At 47.6% G+C, this 25,960-nt stretch overlaps 1 protein-coding gene and 1 long non-coding RNA gene across 6 annotated transcripts in view; one reads left to right on the top strand and one right to left on the bottom strand.

Annotated features, from left to right (window-relative positions):
• LOC308567732 overlaps positions 1-25,960 on the top strand; it is a 569,384-nt gene that overhangs the window by 515,415 nt on the left and 28,009 nt on the right. The window lies entirely within an intron of this gene.
• The window catches only part of FHIT (fragile histidine triad diadenosine triphosphatase), a 1,252,819-nt gene continuing 1,244,296 nt past the window's right edge, over positions 17,438-25,960 (bottom strand). For all 5 annotated transcript variants that reach the window (XM_081159589.1, XM_081159593.1, XM_081159590.1 and 2 more), the window contains one exon: positions 17,438-17,726. The gene's annotated coding sequence lies outside the window, so the exon portion shown is untranslated. The remainder of the gene's footprint in view (positions 17,727-25,960) is intronic.

The following is a 25,960-nucleotide window of genomic DNA, read 5'->3' as shown; positions in this document are numbered from 1 at the left end:
ATGATTAGTGATACGGAACATCTTTTCATATGCCTATTGGCCATCCATAGGTCCTCTTTGGAGAAGTGTCTATTCTGGTCCTCTGCCCATTTTTTAATTGGATTATTTGGTTTTTTGGTGTTGAGTTGTCTGAGTCTTTTATACATTTTGGATATTAACCCCTTGTTGGATGTACCATTGGTGAATATCTTCTTCCACTCGGTAGTTTGTTTTTTCATTTTGTTGATGGTTTCCTTTGCTGCACAAAAACTTTTTAGTTTGATATAATGTTATTTGTTTATTTTTTCTTTTGTTTCCCTTGCCCAAGGAGGCATATCAGAAAAAATATTGCTAAGCGAAATGTCAGATTTTACTGCCCATGTTTTCTTCTAAGAGTTTTATGGTTTGGAGTCTTACATTTAAGTCTTTAATTCATTTTGACTTTATTTTTGTATGTGGTGTAAGAAGGTGGTCTAGTTTCATTTTTTTGCACATATCTGTCCAATTTTCCCAACACCATTTGTTGAATGGTCTTTACCCCAATATATGTTCCTGCCTCCTTTGTCATCGATTAATTGACCATATAGGCATGGATTTATTTCTGGGTTTTCTGTTCTGTTTCATTGATCTATGTGTCTGTTTTTATATGAGTACCACAGCGTTTCGATTACTATAGCCTTGTAATAGAGTTTGATATTAGATAGCGTGATACCTCCAACTTTGTTTTTCTCTCTCAGGATTGCTGTGGCTATTTGGGGTCTTTTGTGGTTTCATAGAAATTTCTAGATTATTTGTTCTAGTTCTTGAAAAATGTCATTGGTATTTTGATAGAAATTGTGTTGAATCTATAGATTGCATAGTATGGCCATTTTCTCCACGTGAATTATTTCTATCCATGAGCAGGATATATGCTTCCATTTATTTTATCATCTTCAATTCCTTTCTTAAATGTTCTCAAGATGACTTGAGATGTGGTTACAGGGGTGCATATATATAAACACTCATCAACTGCACATTTAAGGTTTGTCACTTTATCATATGTGCCTTTTCCCCTAATGAAAGGAGGGGAAAGGACAGAAAGGAATATTATAACAGTAAAAGTCATACTTATGTGCAAGCGGAAGGCTGAATAGTGGCCCCTGAAAGATGTCCACGGCCTAATTCCTGAACCCTGTGCATATGTTACCTTACATAGCAAGAGAGGCTTTCCACATTATGATTAGACTGAGGGTCTTGAAGTGGGGAGATGATCCTGGATTATCCAGGTGGGGCTGATGCAAACACAAGGGTCATTGTAAGAGGGAGGCAGGAGAGTGAAGGGCAGAGGAGATGGCAGGACAGGGGCTGAGGTGGGAGGTGTGCTCTGAGGATTGGGGAAAGGGTCACAGGCCAGGGGTACAAGTGGCCTCTGGGAGCCGGAAAACACAAGGAAGCAGCTTCTCCCGGGAACCTCCAGAAGGAATGCTGGCCTGCCAACACCTTGATTTTAGCCAGTGAAACTGATTTCAGCCTTCTGACCCCTGACTTTAAGATACAATTTATGCTGTTTTTAGCCACAGAGTTCATAGTAATTTGTTACAGCAGCTCTAGCAAACTCACACAATATTATTTGCCCAGGACAGAATTAGATCCTTATGCTATGTCTAATCTCAATTTATCTTCTTAACTGCGCTTTGACTAAGGCTGATACCATTATTTATGCTCACTCTGTAAAGGAGAGAGAGGCTCAGACGGGTCAAGTGCCACAGAGGAAGTGGGGAAGCCATCATTTGGGCCCAGACACCGGGGCTGCAGGTCTGCATCACTCAGCTGTGCCCCTGCCAGGCAGGAGGGTCAGCAGGAGCAAAGCTGCCAACCTTGTGGCCTGGAGGAGACCGGAGCACAGGCCACGCCCGGGGAGCAGGCCCATGTGTGCCTTCCTGTGGGCATGTTCTGCCTGCAGACTCTCAGCCTGGCCTCCTCCAAGGTCCACGGCCATGAGTAAGAGGTGTAGACTGTGGGGCTGCTATAATAGCTTTGGTGACTGGAGACTTCGGTGCCATAATGAGCAACTGAAATATTGCACTTGTGCCCACTGGGCATCGCATTTCGTGAAGATCTGTTAACTAAGTCACTAAGAAATAAGTCTCTCCCGCAAGTGCTGTACTGAGGTGCTCCCGTCAACTGGGTACATGTGCTCACGTGTGTGTGTTGGTTGTATCAGTGAGGGAATTATACCAAGCTATTGGCTCTGTCCCTCCAAATTCTGGGATTCTAGCAAACCCATCTTTGTTTACCAAATGAGTAGTCAGAAGACTGTACAACTAATCTGTACAGAGAATTCTGTCAACTAACCTAAGAACCAAACTTGTGACATTGGTCTCTTGAGCTTGACATTCATCTCTCCTGAGAATGGGATAGTACTTGCCCAGTTAGCTGCAGAAAATGTACATATTTTTCTAAGCCTTTTGGGTGGTTCTTTCAGGTGACAGAGCGAGTGGCTCCACTCTACTTTTCCTTTGTCCAAAGCAGCACACTGGTCAGGGTGGGCTTTAGAGATAAACAGAACACCAGCTTCACCCCTACAAGCTGGGTAACCGTGGCAGAGCTCCACCCTTCAACACACACGGAGCCTTTGAAAGAGGGTGGTTTCATTCTTCCAAACCCAGACAGAATGCCAGATCTTTCAAGAACCTCAGAGATCACCTAGTCCCACTTCCATATTTTGTAGGTACAGAAATTTGGCCAAAGACAGAGGTGAGTAGGCAAATAGCCAACGGAGAAGTGGGCGGCCATCCCATTTGTATGGATAACTGTCAGTGCAGGGTTGGCTGACCATGAAGCAGCATTGCCATCAGCAGCATTTCTGGTAGACTATTAAGACCTATGATAAGGTAATCATTTGAGCAACTATGGTTATTAGTCTTATTTGCAGACACAGTGTTCAATTACGAGGAGCACTCTAGTGCAACAGCCTCATGGAAATTTCTCTGCCATCAGTGTAGAGGGACCATTTTGAATGAATATATTCAGCAGTTTCCTCAGACAAACTTATCATACACAGGAGACCAACTACCCACGGAAAATCAGTTCGCTGCAAGGGGAGGCCTGGGAGCTTTCAAACACTTCTTGTTGCCCAGTAGCCAAATAATTTTTTGGGAAAAATTCTTACCTTCTTGCGTGAGGGCTGTCCAGAAGGCTATACGCAAATCTCCAAGTATGCAGAGATTGGTTCTTAGCCTTGTTGTGGGGAACATCCCTGCACCGAGAAATCAAAGCCTCATTGTGATGGAGCCGTCCTGATACTCACTTTCTGGTTTTATGTATTAATTGGCAATGTGAAGGGACGAACTTAAAATAAATAGTTGTAAAAACCCCACAGCACAACACGCCTGCACATACCTAATTCAGTAACTGCATCATGCGGGCCCTCTGGAAATCTCAGAACCCAAACACCTATTAGAGTCACTGCGCTCGCTACTGGAGCAATGAACTACTTTTGCCTAAATTCTCCTTTTGCTAGCTGTGTTGTCCCCCATCCCTGCCACAGACTGAGTGAGCCAGGGGCCCTCTAAGGAGTCAGGAATAAACCCTCTGTCCATTGGGAGCTTGTCAAAGTTTAGGGAAATGTGACCATAGCAAACACTTAATAAGCCCTAACAGGTTTGGCTCAGTTGTTAGGGCGTCAGCCCAGGGACCGAAGGGTCCCGCGTTCGATTCCAGTCAAGGGCATGTACCTAAGTTGCAGGCTCCATCCCTGGCCCCAGTTGGAGTGTGCAGGAGGCAACCAATCAGTGTGTCTCTCTCACATCGATGTTCCCCTCTCTCTCTTTCTCTCCCCCACCCCCCTTCCACTCTCTCTGAAAAGCAATGGAAAAAATATCCTCAGGTGAGCATTTAAATAAAAAAACAAACACTGAATAAGATATCCTACCTGGGACTGGTTTTTTCAAAGTGGTTTCCACAAAACTGGCCCAAGTAGTGCAAGAGGGTGAGGGATGGGGCTTGGGCCTGGCCTCTCAGTTGGACACGATGCACTGTATTGATGAGCGTGGTGCCAGTGGAAGGCCAGAGGCAAAGCTCTGGATTTGACTTTGTGTCTCAGGGTGAAGGATTTTCAGCTGCCTGGCCCTGGAGCCTGGAGTGATCAGCTTTCCAAGCCTGTGCACTCAGCTGAAGAAAAGTCTATGCAGCCAGAGCAGAAAAATTAAGAGGAGCCTTTTCCACAGGTTCCTTTTTGCCTTGGAAGGATTTCATTCAGCAAAGAGTCCATGAATGGGACCTCTGGGGACACTGAGTGAAATCAATCTGGATATGCACACATGGCTTGTCCTTTGGATAAACTCACAAATAGATTTTAGAGCCACCTTTACCATAAAAATTATGCCTTTTTATGCCCTCACATGCCCCCTGTCAGCCTCTTTCCTCGGTCTGCCCATTTCATTAGGGATCCTTGAGGTTTTCTTAGCAAGTGAGGAATGGATGCTAGGATGTCTTTCTCCCATGTCAAGCCCGGGAGCTTGTCCACTCCATGCATGTATCACTTAGCTTGGATGCATTCGTGTGGCTTTTCAGTCCTGGGGAGAAGATGTGGGAACACTGGTTATTCTAAGGACATTTTCTTAGACCAGTCATGCAGTCAGTCGCTCTGTCCTTTAGAAGTGTGTGCTCAGAGTCTGCGTCCGGTTAGTGCATGAGGCAGCCGTGGGATCGTGGGGAAGATGCTGTACTGCTCTTGTGCTGTGAGTTCATAGAGAAATATACATGAAGTTTCCTGAATGTGACACCAGAGAGGAAAGAAATAAACATTAGGACAGCATGGAGGAGATTCATTTAGATTGGGCAGCGGAGGCCTCTTGGAGGCGGCAGTGGTTCAGCTGCAACTTGCACCCTGAGAGGAAACCACCTAAGACTAGAATCAAGGAAAGAACATCCCAGGCAGAGGAAAACAGAAAGTGAAAAGGCCCTGGGGCAGGAGAGAGCTTGGTGCATTTGAAACTACAAAAAGGAAAAGCCATTTAGAAAAAGGGGAACTTGGCGAGGACAGAGGAAGAGAGCAAGGGTCAGAGGGGTTGGCAGGAGCGAGGCCCTGGACAAGCTTGTAGGTGGGGGACAGGCTTTTGGATTTTTCTCTGTATACAGTAGGAAACCATTAAAAGGTTTTAAGTGGGAAATGATGGGCTCTGGCTGGCACCTTTCAGTGAGAATCTGGCTAGCATGTGGGGGATAAATGATAAAAGAACAAGCATGGAATCTGAGAGAAGGGGCCAGGAGTCTGTCACCAAAGTCAGGCTAAGGTGACGGTGGTCTGGCCTAGGGTGGTGGTTGAGGAGCGAGGACAGACAGACAGGTGGAGGGATGAGGGGACAGACGCCAAGTCTGCAGATGCACTAACGGTAGCGGTGGGAGGGATCCTGACCGGTAGCCCGGTGGATGGCGAGGACAGGTGCTCAGTGGAGAACTGAGCGGAAGGCCATGCATTTGGAGTTTTAGGCTCATAGTCAGTCTTTGCCCTTTATGCACCATTGGGCTGTATGGGAGGAAAAATAATTTTCCCTCTACTCCTCTGGGTTCTTGGCTGAGACAGCCCTGTAATAAAAAGACAGATTAGTATGAGAAAAACAAATTTAACTACAAATGCACTTATGGGAACCTCATAAAGATGTGAGACTCAAAGGCAGCCAGAATATTGGAGCTATTAAAAAACAGAGGATGGGGTCAGGGAGGTTAAAGGGGAGAAAGCAGTTCATGGGAAGGTGAGAAGGGATGTTTGGAGAAGTCTCTCTGGGAAAAAAAAGTTATCTTTTTTCTCCCTGTGTAGGCCCCATCTGAATTCTTTTAGGCAGTTAACAGGGAGGTGAAAAGCTTTTCCTGAGTCAGCAGGGTCTTGACTGCCTTCAGGCCCACATGCCAACATGGCATATTTTGGGGTGATATATATTCTATTACCCTTCAGGGCAAATCCTTTAAGCTCTCCGGGGGGTGGGGTGGGGGAGAGGGTGGAAGGGATGGCAGATCTGCAAGTCCTTTGTACATGGCCTTCCCCCCCGATGCAGGGTCATGATGAGGATGGGCGTTTGGGAGATGTCAGTGCCCATGTGGATTTTACCAAGGGCTCTGGGTGTTCCCTGACCAGGGCTGGAGTGCAGGTGGTCAAGAAACCGGCATTTTATTTCCACCTCTACCCTGACTCTGTGCTGAACTCCCTGTGGGCCTTTCCTATGGCAGGAAAGCAGCTAACTCTCCTCACCCTTCCTTTATTGACTTTGGATGAGTTTGTCCAGAATCTTGTCCATTCTCAGCTCATTTGGCTGATGGATGAGAGATGTGTGAGAACCAGGCTGCTACCACAGACCCGTCTCAGGAAAATCAAATTGCAGTCCTGGGGCTCTTGGGAGCTTATTCATCACGGAGAGCATTTGGGTGGTGGGTGATTATATGCTTATTATGGATGCTAATTTGTGCCGGAAGCCGGGACAGTGTGTATTAGCATTTAGCTCTAGCTAATGAAGTTGAGTTAAGCATTCAATATATCACTGAGCTCAGTCTCTCCTCTTGCTAGAACAACTTGGCGTGGGAAACTGAGGATGATGGTGTTGGCGAGAACACGTTCACGTGGTAACTCTGGGATGTCTCTGATGTGTGGAGCTTGCACGGAATTGACATGAGATCATTTTCCGTGGGATAAAACCCTGGCTGTGTTAAGAAAGAAGTATCATCGTGATTTCGTGTGTGGGCTCCAATGAGGCCAACAGGAGCGCTGTGGTTTTTAAAGACATCTTCATGTTTTAAGATGAAGGAAAGGAAACTAAAATAAAAATGCATTCAGCATGTCCCACTAGCTCATACCCGAGTTTAATCATCACCGAAAACTTTAAAATACAGAGAATAAACAAACTTGGACTTGACCTTTGCAGTAAAGAGAACCATCTATTTGCTCCCTCTAACTGGTGTTAAGCTATTCTTGTGAACCCTGACACATCAATAAGATAATAGAGTCCTGGGTGAGCCATTTAATTTTTCTTTTACATCTACCTTTCATGTTGGGCTAAAAGAAGCAAAACAAAACAGTGTCCTCTGTGAAGAACAACTTAGATTGACCTTGATTATTAGGCATTCTTTTTCAGCACCCAATGCCAGGGACTGGGCACCCAGGAGGGCCTGGCAGGCAAGGGGTTGCCCTGCCCCCATGAGGCCAGTCACCAGAGCCCCATGCCATCCAGAAAGGCTGGTTGGTCAGCTTAGGTTGTCCTTTACCTAAGCCCTCACCCTCCACCCCCAGCCAGGGCTTCAGTCATGTCCCTTGGCCCTCCAGTGGGAATTAGCACATGGTCCTGCTGCATTGGGTGTTCCAGGGTTTTGTGGGACAAGTAAGAGCCTACCTTTCCTAGAGGTGCCAACCACTGTGCCAGGTGCTTGATTAAAATGGGAAATTTCACTCAATCTTTGTCACAGCCTCATTGTGGTCAGTGCTCCTAGGGTCCCCAGATCTTCCATGAGAAGCACTGAGGGTTCATCGCTAGCAAGGGGAAATCACTTTTATTTCCTAATTTGATGTTCTAAACCAAAGGTCATAAGGACACATAGTATATATCTTAGCTCTATGGCCCTGTGGGCCATATGTTCTTCGTCACAGCTCACTTCTTTTGTTGTAGAAGAAACACATCCTAGAGGATAAGTAATGACGGGTGCAGCCTGATTCAGCCTATAGGCCATAGTTTGCTGACCCCTGCTCCTAAACTTGCTCACATTTGCTCCTCTGGGCTCTTTGCTGAAGATCTCAGGCTTTCAAGTCCCATAGAGCTGGGCTCATACCCGGTCTCTGCCACTGCTCACTGTGTTACGTCAGAGAAGCCACGTAGTCTCTGTGAGCTTGGCTTTCCTCATCTGTCAAAGGGCTTACAGGCAACCTGAGTTGTGAAAAGTCAAAGGAGAGGTTGGGTGTGAAGCACTGGACACAGAGTTTGGCACTGGGACAGCTGTTGAGTTGTGGCCTCGGGAAGCTGGGGAGATGCTCTGCTCCTGACTCCAGGGGGAAGGAGTCACCTCGGCCTGTCTACTGGAGCTCAGCAGCCCAGAGCAGGCAGGGAGTGTTCTGGGTCCACGGACTAGCTTTTATTCCCATTTCTGTCTCTAAAAGAACAATTCAGGGAACAAAAGTCAGAAGCTTACAATGGGAATTCAGGCCCCAAAGATCCCAGGGGCCATGGGATCGAATATAAAGGCATGAAGGAGGAAAGCAAGACATTTTTAAAGAGCTTTTAAGAGATGGTAAGAGACACCAAGACCCCCTCCCTGTTTTACACTGGTGATGGACCCCTGCTGGACTCCCAGTTCCAGTCTGCCCACTGGTTCCATCGACTGGCTTCCTATTCTCCTCGTAGCCTCTGGCACAAACACCCCGGTGAGCCTGTGGAACCTGCATCAGCAGCACTCCTTCCATCCCTCAGCTGTGGGTGCTGGAGACAGAAAGTGATGACATGACACATTTCTGTTTGAATATATTTACTTCTGATACAATAATCCTAGAGGAACCAGTCATCAATGACTTACCCATGGCTCCCTGGGGCGCAGCACCCTGGACAATTAAACCACAAGATTAGACTGACATAATGTTAATGGTGACAATGAGAATGCAAAGGGCCAGACAGGCCGGGGTCCTGGCGCGGCCTCACGCAGGCAGGGTAAGCGGGGTTGGATCACTTTATTGAACAATAGTGTTATGCACATTTACCTGTTTTCCTGAACTAGACCAAGCAAAAAAATGATCATTCTTTTCTCGCCAATCACTTGCTTAGTAGCTTAAACCCCAAAAAGCACTTACTAGCTCAAGTAACTAAAAAGTTCAGGGGTCTACTGGCTTCAGGTATAGCTGGATCCAGGAAGCCTAAACCATATCTAATTAGAACTTAGTCTCTTCCTCCCTCTCTGGTATATTTCTTCCCTCTTCCCCCAACCCCTTGCCCTCCCTGTATCTCTCACTCACTTATTTGTGAAACAGATGAAAAAAGGGAGACGATCCCAGTGGCAATAGGTTCTCAGAACTGAGGTACAGAGCTCGGTGAGGGTGGTCAAAGAAAACTTGCTGGAAAAGGAAGCACCTGTTTGTGATTATAACCCCACGGAGAGGAGAAATCTAACGGTATTTTCCACCTGTGCCCTCTCAACAGCGTCCTGGGATTGGCTGCCTTGGTGCAGTTCCCTGGGCCTCACCCCAGAAGAACAGAATGCAATTCCCAGGGAAAGGCCCTGGGCCATTAGCATTTCTTTAGCAAGTTCCCTCTGGACTTGGGGCACATTCCTGTGTGGAACAATCTTAGGTGTAGCAGCTTCTCACTCTGCACAATTAACCATGAAATGAAATTGGAGTTTGCACATTGCAGCTAGACCAGGAAATATAAAGCATGCAGGGTGGGTACTTTGAAGAGTTTCCGGAACACTAACTCTGGAAGCTGTTGGATTCTCCTGCTCTCCAACCGCCCGAGTAATGGACCCCGACGATTCGGACTTGCAGGCAAATTTGCTGTAGGCGCACAGCCGCCCTGAGGCCCTAAGGCCCAAGGGAAGGCAGCATTCTCTCCTGCATGCCGCGGCACAGAAAGAGTGGGGATTTTGTGAAGAGCCCACCTCTAGCTAGCCTTTGCTCTGGATGACTTGCCTAGAAGAGGGCCGAGTAGATATGAAGTCCCCCAGAAATTTCCATGAGTCCCTTTCATCCATCACTGCAAACTCGGGAAGGAAAGTGCAGAGTCCCGACCTTGTGTGCTCCTTGATCTCCCTACTACGCCGGTCCTAGTGTGGGCTCTGCAGCCTGCGGACAGATGGCTGGGATCAGCATTCTTACCCTGCCCCTGACAGGCTGAGGGACCTTGAACAACTTATTTAACATCTCTGAGCCTCAGTTTTCTCATAGGCAACACCCATCTCATAAGGGGGTGGGTAAAGATTAAGAGGAGAATGCATGGGGGATTTTTAGCATAACGTTTGGCACCTAAAAGGGGCTCAATAAACCTCACCCACTGCGATTGGGTTGTTCTTATTAGTTCTTGGTCTGTGATATGCACAGGGAGGGGAAATAAGATCTTAATATGAGAAAGCTACCAGGCTCCTGCATCTTCTGCAAACTAACGTTGGGCCAATAGAGCCTTGGGGAAACATTTGGCTTCTATTAGTTTCTCTGTTGGACTTAATGCTATAATTAATTATATATAATTAGGTAGAAGTGGTAATGAATGTTTAGTTCCTCTTCATCAGGGAATCAACCGAGCTTGATAGTTAAGACCAAAACCTTTGGTGCATAACACACTTAGGTGTGAGCCTGGTCCTGTCATGTACTAACTCCGCGATCTTGGGCAAGTTACTGAGACTCTCCAGCTTCAGTTTCCTAATCTATAAATGGGCAGGATGATCCTTGCTGGCATCTTGTGAGGATTAGTTGGTTGTTGGTGGCAAAGCACCTGGCATGGCTTTTGCTCCCTGGAAAGTGCTCTGTCATCACCCCTGCGAAGACCCTTGTCAAGAGGGGTGTCTGTGTGCTCCGCTCCATCTCCATTACAGAAAGGCAGTTCTGTTGAGTTGGCCTCTTTTCTTATTTAAAATGGCTATGCAATGCGTTTTTAAAGCTTATTGCTATCTACACTGTGTATGTGCCCCACAGGCGCTTGGCCAAGCCGGAGAAGAGAAAACGGGAGGAGGGAAACCGAGCGACTTTCTCAGGTCACTGAAGACCACGAATACTCTAGGGCTGCTGCAGGACTTATTCCTGCTTCTCCCCTTTCCTTCCTTCCTGGCCCTTCTGGTCTCTCCCCTAGATGGGTATGGAGATGGAGATGGAGAGAGTCCCCCCTTGAAGCTGGGCCACCACTTTTCTTCTATGGTGGATGCTGGTAATAACACAAAAGTGCCATTTGTTTCTTCCTGCTTAGTCATTCCTGTGACCGGGTGACAGAACAGGGGGAGGCACTATCAAAGGCATTTCTGTTCAAAGGGAAACTCCTCGGCCATCACTGTTTCCGCTGGAAGTTCCTTCTGCTCCTTGGGCGTGCTGTCGTTTTACTCTCTTGATTTGTGCCTGTTTCCCCGAGGCGCCTTTTCAGGATGTGCCTGTTGCCTGGAAAGCAGCGGAGGAGCCTCAGTGGCTGTAGGGCATGGACAGGGCAAGGCGGAGCTACACGGAGCTGGGTCTGTGTGCCCGCCCCCCCCTGCCCCCCCCGCCCCCCCCCCGGACCAAACATCCAGCGAAACCATCAGATCACAAGGTGACACGTTATTCCCTTTGCACATCTCTTTCTGTCCTGGAGGAGCAGGACTCTGCCTGGTGCTAGTATATTTTAGCACCTCTCTGACACTAATGTCCCTTAATAATAAAGTGAGAAGGCAGCCTCAGAGGCAGGGCTTTCAGCACCGATAGACGGTAGGTGCTAGAATTTAGTGACTTTGTGTTCATCCTTATGGTTAGCTTCCATTTATGGCAACTGAGACTGGTTTTCCATTTGCTGCAGTGGCTTTCAGTTTCCTTGAACAAATGTCAGTAAAAATGAGAGTTGAATAGAAGAAAATGTATTGAGTAAATAACATAGGTATTATGCAAATATGGCAAAAATGTTGAAGGCTGGGAAGTTTTCAAAGAAAAGAAGCTTGGAAAACTGCACTCAGAGCAATGACAGGCCTTCCCTCTTTGGGCCTCCTTGGGGCTTTCTCAGGTCACTCAAGACTGAATGTTCTGCAAGGTGGAGCCACCTTCTCTTGAAGCCTGAGGGCTCGATGTCTCAGTTTGTGAGGTCTTTATGAATACATAGAGCCAAGCTCTCCAGAGGGATAGAGAGACAGTGGTGGGGATATTTTAGCTTTGGTCTTTGGGTGTGAGTGAAAGAGGAGCCCCCCAGGCTCTTTCTCCAGGAGAAGGGTCAGGACAGCAGGGCCGTGGGACTTCAGAGATTGGTCAGCTTGGGTTTGCATCTCAGCCTGGGAAATGTCATAGATCCTGGATTCATACCGTTTGGGTTCAAATCCATGTCCGTCACTTGCTAAGCAGATAACCATGGGCAGATTGAACATCCTAGTGCTGTAATTTTCCTGTCTGTGAAATGCAATAATAATGGAACTTCCTCGCAGGGTTGTTGTAAAGATTGGCTGAGGGAAGAGAGTAGCATCGTCTCATAGTAAGTGCTCAGTAAGTGTTAGGCACTGTTCTTATTACTGTCACCATCATCAACCACCACCTTGGGTGACATCTTCTCTGATTTCCTTGTTTGTAGAATCAGGATAGTCCTACCTGCATCAGAAGGTCAGTGGTGCATGGCTGATGTGCTATCAACACAGGCTCCCTGCCATTCCCTTCTGAAAACGTGAGACTGGTGAGCCGATACAACCTCCCAAAGCTATAGGTGCAGGGCTTTTTACCTTCCTTAAATTGGAATGGATTTTCAGTGAATCCCAGCTATAGCAGGGGCAAGTTCCATTTCCCTCAGGATAGAAACATTGAAGCCTTCAGTACCACATGATCTCACTTATACGTGGACTCTAAAAGCAAAACAAAATAAAACCGAGCTCGTAGATACGGAGAACACATTGGTGGTTGCCAGAGGTAGCAAAATGAGTGAAGGGGTCAAAAGGTATAAACTTCCAATTATAAAATAAGTAAGTCACGGGGGATATCATGTACGGCATGGTGGCTATCGTCGATAATACCATATTGCATATTTGAAAGTTGCTAAGAGAGTAAATCTTAAAAATTCTCACCACAAGAAAAAAAATTGTAACTGTGGTGATGGTTGTTAACTAGACTCACTGTAATCATTTCACAATATACACAAATATCACATCACTGTGCTGTACACCTGAAACTAATACAATGCTGTGTGTGGATTATGCCTCAATAACAGAAGGAACATCGAACTCTTCAGCAGCTGGCCCCGATTTGAAACCCAGGCTACTTCTCTTGGCTGAATTAGCACCATTTTATTAAGTTGGAGTGAGTGGGAGCTGCCCCACATTTCCTTTGTTCATCTACTATCGATCTAAACTAATCACTTAATTAGCCTGGGCAAGAAGTCTTCTGTGGTGTTAAATAACTCTGAAAACCTACTAGAGATGCTTGAGTAGCCGGATTGGAATTAACCTGCAGTACATTACCTGTAGACTAAGACATATTAAATGCGAGGCCTGAAAAACAAGTTGGATTCTGCATTGAGAACAAATTCTTTTCACTTGTAGAAAGAAAAAAAAAAGCATCCCTCTAAGCCAGCAGTTTTGAAAGTGTGGGTCCAAGATCAGCATCACATGGGGAGGTGTCAGGCCCCCTCTCCAGACCTACTGAGACGGAAACACTGGAGATGGGGCCATGCTGTCAGCTTTAACAAGCCTCCCTTTGCAGGTGACACTGATGGAGAGCCACTGCTTTAGACTCTCTCTCAAGGTTATGGACTTGTTTTTTGTGAGCCTGCCTCCTGGCAGAGAGAAGGCGGCAGGGAAATAGGGGAGGGGCAGGAAAGAAAATCAGGAGGGTGGTGGAGGGGATCTGAGCAACCTGGATGGGAGTCTTTACTAAGGTGTGCTGTGGACCAGCGGTATGGGCTCACTTGGAATCGGGGGTCTTCGTCTAGGTCCTTCCTTCAGGACAACATGGGACGGAAATGTTCACCCTGACCAGGGTCACTAGACAGAATGCTCAGGGTGTGACCACGATGCTGCTGTACTGTCGAGAAGGGAGGGGACAGTAGGGTGAAATAAAGAGCCCGCCCCCCGGGATGTACACACAGACGGGACTTAGTAAATGCTCATCAAATTGATAAAAGTTAAACCTTAGAGGCCTAGATGGAGTTTCCTCAGCTAACTTTGATCTGGGGAAAACAGGTGTGTTTACTGGGCCTGGTCTACATAGAAAACCAGGAGTTAACCCCCAGAGCATCTCTCTTTCCTGTCCTGCCTTCCGGGAAACAGCGTGGTTTAGGGGAAGGAGCCCCCAGCTTGCTACACGGACATGCGTTATTTCTGGTGTGTGACCTTAAGCAAGTCCCAGACTGTCTAAACTTCCATTTCCTCATCTACAGAAGGAGGGTGACCATTGCTTCCAAATGTTTTGCTCACCTTTCTAGCACCGGCACCTACTATGTACAATACTTGGCACACAGTAGGTCTCGGATGAATACTTGTTGAATAAGTTTTTATTAAATAAATATAAGAAAAGGGAAAGGCCAAAGGAAAGAAGGAAGACTGGTGACTTATATGAAAAAGGGTAATGATAATAGTAATAATAATAGATTTAGTAAAAATCCTCTAGGTGCCCAGGAGCAGAGCCCGTGCTCTCGCTGAACCCAGTCCTGCGCTGCCATCCTCGGCGACCCGCGGGTCAGCCTCGCTTCTGGCTGCTGAGCTGCAGTCTTCGCTGCTCGAGCTGTGTTCAGAGCTGAAATGAACCGCAAGTATGTGAGGGTCCTTGAGGGCTGGTGGTGGTTCCAGCCAGGACTGACCCATTTTTTTCAATCCCCATAATGAAGTAATTACATGTTAATTATTTTATGTTGTTTTATTTCTAGGATACATAATCATTAACCTTTTGGTGAGCACATTTGCCTCACAGCTATAGTAAGCATTTTTAGTAACACCCTCGCCATATGCTGTTAAGTGATAGGGTGGCCATTAGTTGTCTTCATTTACATGATCAGAGGGATGCTTTCACCTTGAGAATGTCTGGATATTCCCTGCGTTTCCTAACGATCCCGCCCACCTGTCCTTTGGACATCGGTACAACCTGCCAACTCAGTAGACGATTCAGGAGAAAAACTGGGAAAGGTATTTATGAAATCTGCTGAGAGTCCTTGGCACAAATTGTTCCCAAAAAGCAACAGGTGGGTTCCCACCTATTACCAACTTTGTGACCTCGAGCACATCACCTAACTTTTCTGAGCTTAAATGTTCCACATGTATCACATAGGGTCTTGTGTGGATTAACTAAAATAACATCTGCAAATGCACCTATAATAAATATACAACAAAAGTTCATCTCTACCTTCTACCAGCATGTTGGGCAGGTACAGTAGACGGTACAGACCAGTGAAAGGAGTAGGTCCGCACCCAGACCCGAGTCTCAAGCTTGGACTCAGAGGAGGACAGGTGGGAGAGGTTTCTGCTCAGCAAAACTCAGCCCCTTTTCCATCTGAAGGAGCTGACGGGTTGATCAGTATGGCTCTCGAGCTTTGGGTGAGCTGTGGTGATGGTGATCCAGGGAAAAGTTTCTTTCAGGCTCCTTGCCAAAAATAGAGTATCATTTTCTTCAGCCATTTGGACTTTGGTTGTGGGTGGAGCAATAAAGATGAGGAATGGCCTAGAGTCTGAAAAGTGAGCACACAAAGATCTACAGAGGACACCTTCCTTCTAACATATCTCCAAGTTATCTATTGTTTACATAAAATGACCAGCTCTGAAAACAGAAACAACTTGACAGGTATTTACGCCTAAGAACTGAGAGAGAAAAGGAAGGTTATTGCTAGGGCACTGTTCCCACTGAAGCCTTGCTCTCCCTGGCCTTCTGTCTTTTCTCAATTCAGCCAGACCCACTTTAGCAAAGGGAGTCATAGTTGTTTTTTCCCCATATTCCTTTCTGGTGGCTTTGTTAGGTCTTAACATATCCTTTAAAAGGCCCTGTAAATAGTCCATGTTGGGCCATCATGACCTCCAGCTAAGCATGGGCTCCTGGAGCTGGCTTGGAAGGAGAGATTCAGGGCAGACTTACAGAAAGAGCCTGAAATGAGGAAACTGAGGGGTGGACAGGCAGAAATGAGGCTCCTGTAGGGTTTTAACTGCACAGACAAAGTGGAAACAAAACCACAGGTGGGCTTGCAGTATGACTCAACTCACCATATCGTCAGTGACCATTTCTTTGATTGAAAGCCAATGAGTGACGTGGAATTAGCCTCAGAGGCAGGGGCCAGGCATCCTGGTGGCATTTGCTATTAAAACTGAGATGGGATCAGCGTCTGACCTGGTCCATAAATCAGCAGCACTCAAGCTGGTGAAATCACCAGTACTTGCCACCCTCCCTCACTGGCATTTTATCTTCTTAGCACATCCTGTTCACATGGGAGTAGTTTCTACTTCCAGCTAAGAAAGAAGCATCCCAGACTAGGCTTGGGAACCAGGGGGCTTCCCAGCCTCAAGAAGGCATCTCCAATCATTGTCAATAAACAGGGCATTGACAAAGATGTATAAGGTTTGAAGCCCTGGCCAGTGTGGCCCAGTGGTTAGAGCGTCGACCTTGGCATCAAAGGGTCGTGCGTTCCATTCCCGGTCAAGGAAATGGCTCCTGTCGGGGTGTGTGCAGGAGGCAACCAATCAATGTGTCTCTCTCATCTATGTTTCTCTCTCCCTCCCTCCGTCCCTTCCTCCCTCCCTTCCACTCTCTCTAAAAATCAATGGAACAAAATATATCCTCGGGTAAGGATTAACCAAAAATAAAAAATAAAAAGATTTGAAATGGGATGCAAGTCAGTCATACTCCGTCTGTTGACTTATCCTGGATCAGAAACAGTCAAAGGCCAATGTCCCAAGTCTCGGGCTGAATAGATATGTTATCTTACTTTGGAAAAGGGCCTCTGCAGATGTAATTATGTTAAGGATATTACGATCTTGAGGATATCATTCTGGGCTGTCCGAGTGGGCCCTTAATCCAATGACAAGTGTCCTTATAAGACATGCACAGAGGAGCGATGCACAGAGAGAAGTGGAGAGATGTGAAGCCTGAGGCAGACAGAAAAGATGCCACGGGTGACCGGCAGCCACTGCCTCTAGGACAGTGCTCCCGAGCCCCTGGGGGCAGCACGGCCTTGCTGGGTGCGGATGTCTGGACCCCAGAGCTGTGACAGAACACATTTCTGTTGCTTGAGGGCACCAGCCTGTGCCATTTGTTGCAGAAGTCACAGGAAACAACACGTCGGTGATGGTGTCGGGTTCAGGGAGTGGCCCATAGGCCAAACGGATTCTCTAGGAGGCTTTTCATGAAATAGGACATTTCGGCTTTTGGTTCTCTGTAGCAGAGCTATTGGGGGATTTCATGTTTCTCTATAAACTCTAATCCCCCTGTTATTAACGTATTGGGCGGAGGAAGGGCCTCCTCCTCAAAGACTCTGGTTATTCTGGGCCGGGTGCGCTTGGCTTGCCAGGACAGCACTGAGGGCCTTTCCGGTCCCTTCCTTACGTCCCCTCAGACCACCGGGTGGCGCCTGATGCCGCACTGCATGCTGCGGTTCGGGGTAGCTCTGCCACCTGCAGCACGTCCACCCTGCGTCCCCGCGGAGGCCGCAGACGGGAGGGCCGCCCGTTTCTTGTTCTCGCATCTTCCCGACCGGGTGGGGACTCCGCGAGCCTCTCAGCCTGACACACCTGGTCTGCAGTGCGCAGTGGGTCCGAGAGATCGACTCCTCCCTTGCGCCTTTCAGAGGCCCCCAAATACCAATTTTTAAGTTAGCCACGACACGAGATACATATTTTAACTACCGTTTTATTTCCATCCAGGCCCAGGGACACGTTAGGAGGGTTCTGTTCTAAGCACATGGACCAGGGTGCGGCAGGGCTGAGATGCCGCTCTTTGAAGCCGGCCTGTCAGTCATGGTGATTGAAACACGTGGCTTCGCAGTGTAATAAAATGCTGTGCGGAAGGTGCAGAACTGTAGGATGTAATAAAGTCTGCTTAGCTTCATTTCCAATGCCGCAGTCCTGGAGAGGGGCCCGTTTCCTTATGCCTAGGGATTTGTTCGAGTTACTTCTCATGCCTGGAAACGACGGGACATAAAAACAGACATTTCACTTAGAGCGATAGCAATTTTTCAGTCATGGCAATAAATAAAGTGTAAGTTTGCTTACTGCTAATCTGTTAGGTTGCCATTAACAGTGCACAAGAAGCCATATAGTTGTGGGGAGATTCTGCAAAATAGGTGGGTGTCTGTCCCCTCTTGATCCCCATGTAGTCTACAGATTATGCCCACAGCCCACAACCCAGAAGTCATCTGCATGGTCTCTTAAGAGGCTACTTTATGGACACAAGGCGTACATACAATTGAAGCCATTTCAGACCTTTATTAACTAGGTAAGAACAGGTTCTCGAACATAGCCATTGTCAGAATTACCTGGTGAGCTTGTTAAAACACACATTCCCGAGTCTCTTCCCCAACTTCTGACTCAACATGTCTGGAGGGAGGCCCAAGAATCTGGAGAGTGTGTCCTAACACGCTCTCCACACGAGTCTGAGGTTCTCAGCCCCTGCATTTTGGGAATTATTGAGCTAGTGTGTTGTAGGCTGAATCAGCTTTGCTTCAGGGCCAAATCATTTCTTCTCATAAAATAGAAAAGGTGGTGGCAGTGTGTGTGTAGTGTGTGTGTGTGTGTGTGGGGGGATTAATCTTATTTGGAAAGGAGAACCTGTTGGAGCCTTGGCTTCTGGGCTTCAGTAGAAGGTGTCAGCAAAGTGGGTGTGGTCAGGACCAGCTGGGGCTCCTGGTTTGGGGCCACTGGAAAGGGCAGAGGGTTACAGCAAAGAAAAGGTTCAGGAGGAGGGGAAGAAGGGTGAGGAATTTGTGGGCCAGATGTCATACAATTTGGGGAAGACTGAAACGGCACCGGGAGATGTTTGCGGCAGCTGGCCCGGGCGTGATGTAGGAAGAGATGCTGAGGAATGTTGCTGGGAAGCACAAATGGACTTCTCCTTCAGTGCTTGCAGGGGACTTCAGGGGAAATTTAAATGCCTTTTTACTTTTTGTGGCTTTGGGTACAACACACCTGGGAGGCCGAGGTGCAAAGACTGGCGGTGCCTGCCAGTTCCACTGTGAGTTCCAGGGCACCCGACGTGGGCCCATTCAGCACCCCCAGGTGACAGCACAGGACACACATTTCCACCTCGAGCACATGGACAGTGCTTCCCGTGAGTCTACACTACCTTCTCCTATAAGTTCATAACCCAGTCAGAGTGCAAAGGGCAGGCAGGCCTCTCTCTGGAACTGCTTCTGGCCCCTTCTAGGATCCAGAACATGGGATTCGAATCACTTCTGCTTCGACCTTTACATCTGAGCTTAAGACCCGCTTCCCCCTAGGCCCACTGAGGTCTGTGAGGGGTGGAGAGGGGGGGTGTATGCACCAGTCAATTTGCACCCCCTGGAGGAGGGGGCCTGTCTCATTCCTTTGTGACATTGGGACCATCCCCTATTGTGCCCAGCACCACCCATCTGGTCTGGACACACAGGTCATATCCCAATCATTCATCACCACCCTTGTCCTTGAACGGTTATTGACTTTGAGTCAGAGGCACCTGTGCAGGCCTGGAAATGGATGTGCCCTTCTTTCCTCCGCCTCGCCTGTCCAGGGCAGATTTATGTCCTGCGAGAAGTTTCCTTCGGTGTTATTTTTGGTCTTTTGAACACTGTGGCCCTCTGTTATTTCCCACACCCGCCCTCCCTGACTCCAGCCCCGTGATTTCTGAGTCTCCGCAGTGCCCCTATCCATACCCGAGCGGGCTCGCTCTCAGCCCCCTTACTGAGCTGCTGCAGCCCAGCCCTCACACAGCTGGACATCCACACTGTGGACCTGGCTTCTTAAGGCTCTGTCTCCAGCGGTTTCCTTTCTCTCACTAGCCTGCACACTTGTGGGAAGCAGAGCTTGCTTTCCTGCCGGAGGGCAGCCAGGGACCATGTGGACTCTGACAGGACGTGGCCTGAAGTCCGGCCTCGTCACGCACTTGCTGTGTGTCCCTCTGCAAGTGAAACAGACACTGTCGGGGGTGCAGGGAGAGCTGAGGGGGTTAGCACGGGAAAGCACTTTATAAGTGCTCCCTAATGTGAGGCTCTGTTGTTGTCATGATGATGATTTATTCTCTATTGCACTGCCCGTTGGGAACCAGCAGGCAAGAGACCCCTGAGTGTCAAAGCAAGTGCATGTCAGCACTTAGCTCCTGGGGGGATTCGGCCTCATTACTGGAGAGAGTGCCTCTGGGCAACATACATACTTCCCCACCCTCTGGCCGACTTCACACCCTCTTCCTGTCTCTGGTTTCCTTCCATACTACCTTAGACAGCAGCGTTTTCAATGCTACCCGGGCAGATCAATAAAAGTATTCTTTGACGTGCGAATAAGTGTCGGAGGAGGGAGCACAAAGCGAGGGATGAGATCCTCAGGATGCTCCCAGCCCACCTGGCACAGGGCGAGGCAGTGCAGTTGGTAACCAGGTGCCAGGCACGCCGTCCCGAAAATGTGGGCTTTTGGGGTTTTGGGAACAGAGAGCTCAGGATACCTGAGGTTTGACTGGTGATGAACATGGGGCTGAACGTGTGCTTTTCAAATATTTCTAAGTTCCTAACAAACACAGTGGGCCCCTCCCCCTGCAAGGCCAGGCTGGAGAAATGACAGGTCTGCAATGAAGCTACTTTTCAGGGGGTTGCTTTGCAGAGCAGGGGGCGAAGGCAGAAGGGAAGTGCCATTGCTCTGAACAGTTAAGATATTTTTGTAGAGAGCAGCTTTGCATTTGCAAGGGAAATAAAAATGTCTGAATGAGTTTTAAGTATGCTTTGCTGTGTAGTTGGCAGTGATCTCACTTATCTCTCCCTGAAAGTCTTTGAAGTCGACCTGACTTCTCCTGGAACATGCAGGTGCCATTGGGCTTGACAAAGTCTTTCTCCACAGAAAAATGGGGCAGAGCTCCCTGTTTTCAACAGAGCCAACCATCCTCTGCATTATCTTTTACGAAGTGTGTATATGGAGGAGGCTCCTGCCTCCTGCTCCATTCCTCTAAGCAAAGCTTCTGCTTCGAAGCTGAGAAAAGAGACCAATGTGTCTGTCCTCTGTAGGTGACTGTGGGTGGAGCTGCTCAGTCAGTCTAAATTGAGAGAGTGTCAGAGGCAGATTTGGGACCACAAAACAACAGGCTTTTCTTGTTTCCTTAAGGCCGTGTTTTTCACCTGGGGAGGTCCAAAAAAATGCCCTCCTCCATCCCAACTCCAGAGAGTCCGATCTAGCCAGCCTGCCGTGTGGGCTGGGCCCCTGGAGGGGAATCACTGAGTGTGATGTGACGGTGAGAAGATCCAAGACTTCTCCTTCCTGACCCTGCTCCAAAGCGTGCTCCCCAAACACACTCTAAATGCTACGAAGCAATGCAGATGCTGGAGACAGGGTTCAGCCGCAAAAATTCAGCCTCCAGTGAGGTTGTCTGTCTTTGCACTCTTAGCAGAGCCACACAGCCAGGACAAGTCCTGTCCATCGCAGGCATGATTCTTGCCCACAAGAAGGGCTGACATGGAAATGGTTTTAGAACCAAGTAACCACATCCCCCAACATAACAAAACTCCTCTGTAACAACTCCCTTCTTTTAAAAGTAACTTAGCTCCTAGCAGGCTTGAGGCAGACAGCCTGGAAAGTTATTCTGCTCACACGACAAACAAGGTGAGCAATTTTCTAAGGGCAGGCACCCCTGACCTCTACTTTTCAGCTTTTTCTTAATAAACTGGAATCAGAAATTGGACCGCAGAATCCGCTGGCGGCAATCTCTTACAGAAAGTGGGTAAAAGCGGAGGTGGGGGAGACGGCAAGGATCAGAGAGCCACTCTGATTAGTGTCTCCACGGCAACGCGATTGTCCTTCTGTCTAGAGACAGGAAGGGCTGCCCCAAGTGCAGTGGCCAGAAACCCAGGGCCCCGGGGCTGCAATCCAGGGAGCAGGGTGACTTCCCAGCAAGGTTTCCGACTCACAGCTGTTTCTCTGTGACATTTGCACATGCTGATTAATAGCACAGCTTCTTGCGATGGAAAAGCGTTAAACTTCCTGTTAAACAGGGTCTGTTTCCCAACCCTCCCGCTTCATGCCCCAGAGGGAAAGGCCGCCGCTCTGGGCACTGTGTAGCGAAGCCCCCAGAAGGGGAGACGCAGACCTCTGTTCTGCAGTGACACTGGGGCTGCCCTGTGCGGGGCAGCCACAGGCTCGGCATTGTGTTCTCTTTGAAGGAATACATCAGACATGAAAGGTGGCCCCCAAACTCGTAGCTGTGGTGACTTACAGCAGCCCCACGGGGCTAATGACCTCCTGTATCCCACGGTGTCCTGGGAAAGGACGCTGCATAGGCCTGGAGGCTGGGTGGGGGAGGCCGGACGGAGGCCCAGCCTGGGAGACCCGGGCTCCCCCAAGCATGTGCCTGTGGGCCTGGGAGCCGGCAAGGCCCTGTCTCTGCTCCCGCCTCTGCTCCTCCAGCACTCTCCCCAAAAGGTGTTCTGGGGGAGCCGGTGAAGAACAGGCTGTATTTGTCTCTAAATCTGCAGCTATATTACTTTTCCCCGAGACTCAGTTGAAATGAAAAAGGATTATTTTATATTTACTTGCGTCTTTTAGGAGAGCAATTAATTTTGAAAAGTCCCTAGGACGGGAAGCACTTTCTCTCCCTTCACAGCCCCCCAGCGGCAAAGGAGAGGTCAACGGCACCCGGGCTGTGGCACTGGCCTTGTCCCACAGCTGCTTCCTGCCCTTCTGAGGGTCACCTTCCTCCAGCCTGTCCCTGGGCTCCAGGGTGCGCGCCTGGGTAATAGGATTTTAGAGCCAAGCATGGAGCGGGCTACCTTTGATAATTAATGGCTCTGAGAGTTTGCTGAGTGTGTTATTTAATTAATGGCACTTGTGTCTGGAGTACGTACAACTCTGAAGTTGAATAAAGGTGCATTTGCTAAGGGATTACAGACAAATGCTCAAGGATTTCACATTAGGAAATTTATCGGGGTTTTGCACATTTAACAGGAATGGGGCGATTATAATGTTTCCTTTCGGCCATTTAAAAGGTACTGAAATTTATATATTTGATATAGCTCTCTGCTGTCTTTGTTTTGTATGTGAGCTTATATTACAATTTTAAAAAATCCTTAGGCTAATGGATAAAAGTCTATCACCCAGAGCAGGGCATTTCATAAATAAAAACACACAAAGATGAAATCTTTAATACTATATTTTGAGCATGAAATTGATGGTCAAATAAGTCATGGTTTACTGCAGCTACTCCCAAATAGGCTAATCTGAATTACATTCAAGTTCTACTTGGGGCCAATTGATCAAGGGTTGAAAACTGGCAAGAAAACACAACTGAAGGCTCTTGGGAATAGAGGGTAATTCATACCAGCCTGCTTGTCCCGAGATTCTGAGATTCTGGTGCTTAGAATGAAATGCAGATTATGAAAAAATGGAGATGAGCGATCACTCACAGAGGCATCCGTACTGGGAATCTCTATGGCTCTGCCTCCACGTGTGCTCAGATAGGGTCTGCAAATACACCGGGTCCAGGTTATGCCTGTATTGTCACCATGTGAGCCTGGGTAAGTTATATCTGTTCTCTGGACCGCTGTCTTCCTTTGTAAAACAATAGGTTGAATTATATGCTCTTTAAACTCCCTTCCAGCCCAAAGATGCTCAGTAGGGACATGGAAGCTGACTGATGGGAGAGATAGCTGATTGCTCACTTTTGGGACTTAGGGGTTAATATTTTCCAGGAAGGAGCCCCTGAGGATATGCAGAACCATTATAAATGTGCCCTACAAGAGATCTAGGGGCTCCCCTATTCTCCAAAGCTCAGCCAGATGGTCCAGGAGACAGGACTCAAGCCAGGGTCCTCCCTCCCACTGGAGACCTCCTCCCACTCATGGCAGACAGTGGAAATAGAGGCACTGGCTCAAAAGGCTTAACGAGTGAAGAGAGAGGCCCTAAGGCTGTGCTCAGCAGATTCTTTTTTCCCGGAGGGAAGGAAAAGCCATCTGTCCAGAGCATCTATCAGTCAGCTCCTGTGCTAAGGGGGGTGCACAGTCTTATGGATGGAAACCCCCTTGTCTTCATGTCCACCCCATGAAGTAGATACCACATGCCCGGTTCACAGCTGAGAAAAGCTCACACAGATCCACTTCATTCCAGAGATGAACCTCTTTTCACAATTGCGCTGTCCAATACACAGCCACTGGCCATGTATTGCTAATGAGCACTAAAAAATGGAGCTAGTCTGAACAGAGATGTGCGAGAAGTGTAAAATATCTACCAGGTTTCAAAGACTTAGTCCAATAAAAGAATGTAAAATAACCCAGTAAAAATTTATATAATATTTTATATTATAAAGGTATTGAAATGATATTTTATACTGGGTTAAAACATATTATTAACATTAATCTGGTTAATGTGGCTGCTGGGATATCTAAAATGACATGTGGCTGATATTCTGTTTCTATTGGACAGGGCTGCTGTGACAATATCCTGGGGCCTGGCTCTGGGGTGGGCTCTAGAAGTGCCTAAAGAGTTAATTTAGTATTTAGGAACATGGGCTCTGGGTTCAAGGTAGGCCTGTGACTATTTGCTGTGTAATCTTGATTAAGTTACTTTGCCTATCCGTGCCTTGGTTCCATCATCTGCGAAATGGGAAAATATATGATACAAGTAAGGCACTTAGCATAGTACCTGGCCTAGAGAAAGGTCTAGACGTGAAAGAAGGTTCAATTATTGTCACTCACTCATTCACTCAGCAAGGGTGTCTAAGCCCCCATGATATGCTAGGAGCTGTTCTAAGTGCTAGAGACAATGGCCCTGTCCTTGGACACTTACTTGCTGGTGGAAAATATAGACAAACAAATCTAAAATATGGTAGCAGATGGTGGTGAACACTGTGAAGGAAAATAGGCAAGTTTCAGGTGTTGAAAGAAACAGGGGCACCAGTTTAGATTGCCTTTCCAGGCAGGTGACATTTGAGTTAAATGCTGAATGCAAGGAGAGAATTCCAGACGGGGGGACGAGAGGTGCCAGGGCCGAGGTGGGAGCTGTTTGAAGTGATCTGCTAACAGCAAGGAAGGTGGAAGTGGGAGCGTGGGGTGGGGGGCGGGAAATCAGTCTCGATTTTCTTAGTCCTTTCTTGGCGCTACAAGCGGTTGGGCCCTGCCTGGCTGCCTTTCCAAAGTATGGGGGAGGGACATGATCTGGCTTCCCATTTTAAAGGATCACAGTCTTCATTTCCCATTTTAATGTGTCCATTCTTTTGTATGACCTGTGGTGAGTTTGAGGGTGTAGATAAGAGACATACTCAACAGCTGACTATGATATTCTATATGGAGACGTTATATTTTTAACTGCAGAATCATGAAAGCTTACCCAGAACAAAGGGAGTTATTAGGTTTTACTGAAAATATGTTTCTTTTAAATTTGCACCGTCGAGTCTCAGTCTTTTAAAGGATTAAAGGAATTAACCACACACAAGATCTGCCACCTTAAAAGAAACAAACAAACCTGCCTCCATAGATAACACATACTTGAGAGGAGAGTGATAACGCGAAACTTTGATGGGGCGTCTGAGATAAATGCTGATTTATTACATTAGGCATATTCCTTGTTCCACACTGAGGGCTTTGAAGTCTGCAGGGGCCGCCAGAGGGGCAGATTCTCAGAGCAGCCAGCGCCCCGCGGCGCCAGGGCCAGCCTGCCTGGCAGAAAGCGCCCCTGTCCTGGAGCTATGACCGAGCTTATCACTTCTAATTAAAAAGTGATTCAAGCAACACCATGAGCTTTCACTTCAAAGCAAGCCCCCACCATCAGTCTGTAGCTCAGAATGCCAACAGTTCTAAACTTTTTGTGGGCCCCACTGGAGTGAGATGTGGAGTTTAGCAGAGGAAACCTGCACAGAGCAGTTAATTACATTCAAAGCCATTTTTGCCTGTCTTAGAGGAATTAAAATGATCTGGCGGTTTTTATAGACCTTCTTGACCTAAAGATATCTGCTGGCGGAAAGGGAATCCTCAGTTGGGTTCTTTTAATGCTTTAATTATTACGTGATCTTTCATCTTACACACTGACTTGAACAGTTTGAAAAATCTCTTAAATACGCATTAAAATTGATTGCTAATCCTAGACCTCGGGGTGGCTCTTAGAGGGCATGTAATTGTGTGTGGGCATGGGGGTTAGACAAAATTGACACAAAGTCAACTACTTGATGGTGGGATACGGCAGAGAAATCAATTTGGTC

Source organism: Miniopterus schreibersii (assembly GCF_964146895.1).
Source record: "Miniopterus schreibersii genome assembly, chromosome: 15".
Lineage (NCBI taxonomy): Eukaryota > Metazoa > Chordata > Mammalia > Chiroptera > Miniopteridae > Miniopterus > Miniopterus schreibersii.
The sequence above is the reverse complement of the archived record's forward strand: the minus strand, read 5'-3'. Positions and strand labels throughout refer to the sequence as shown.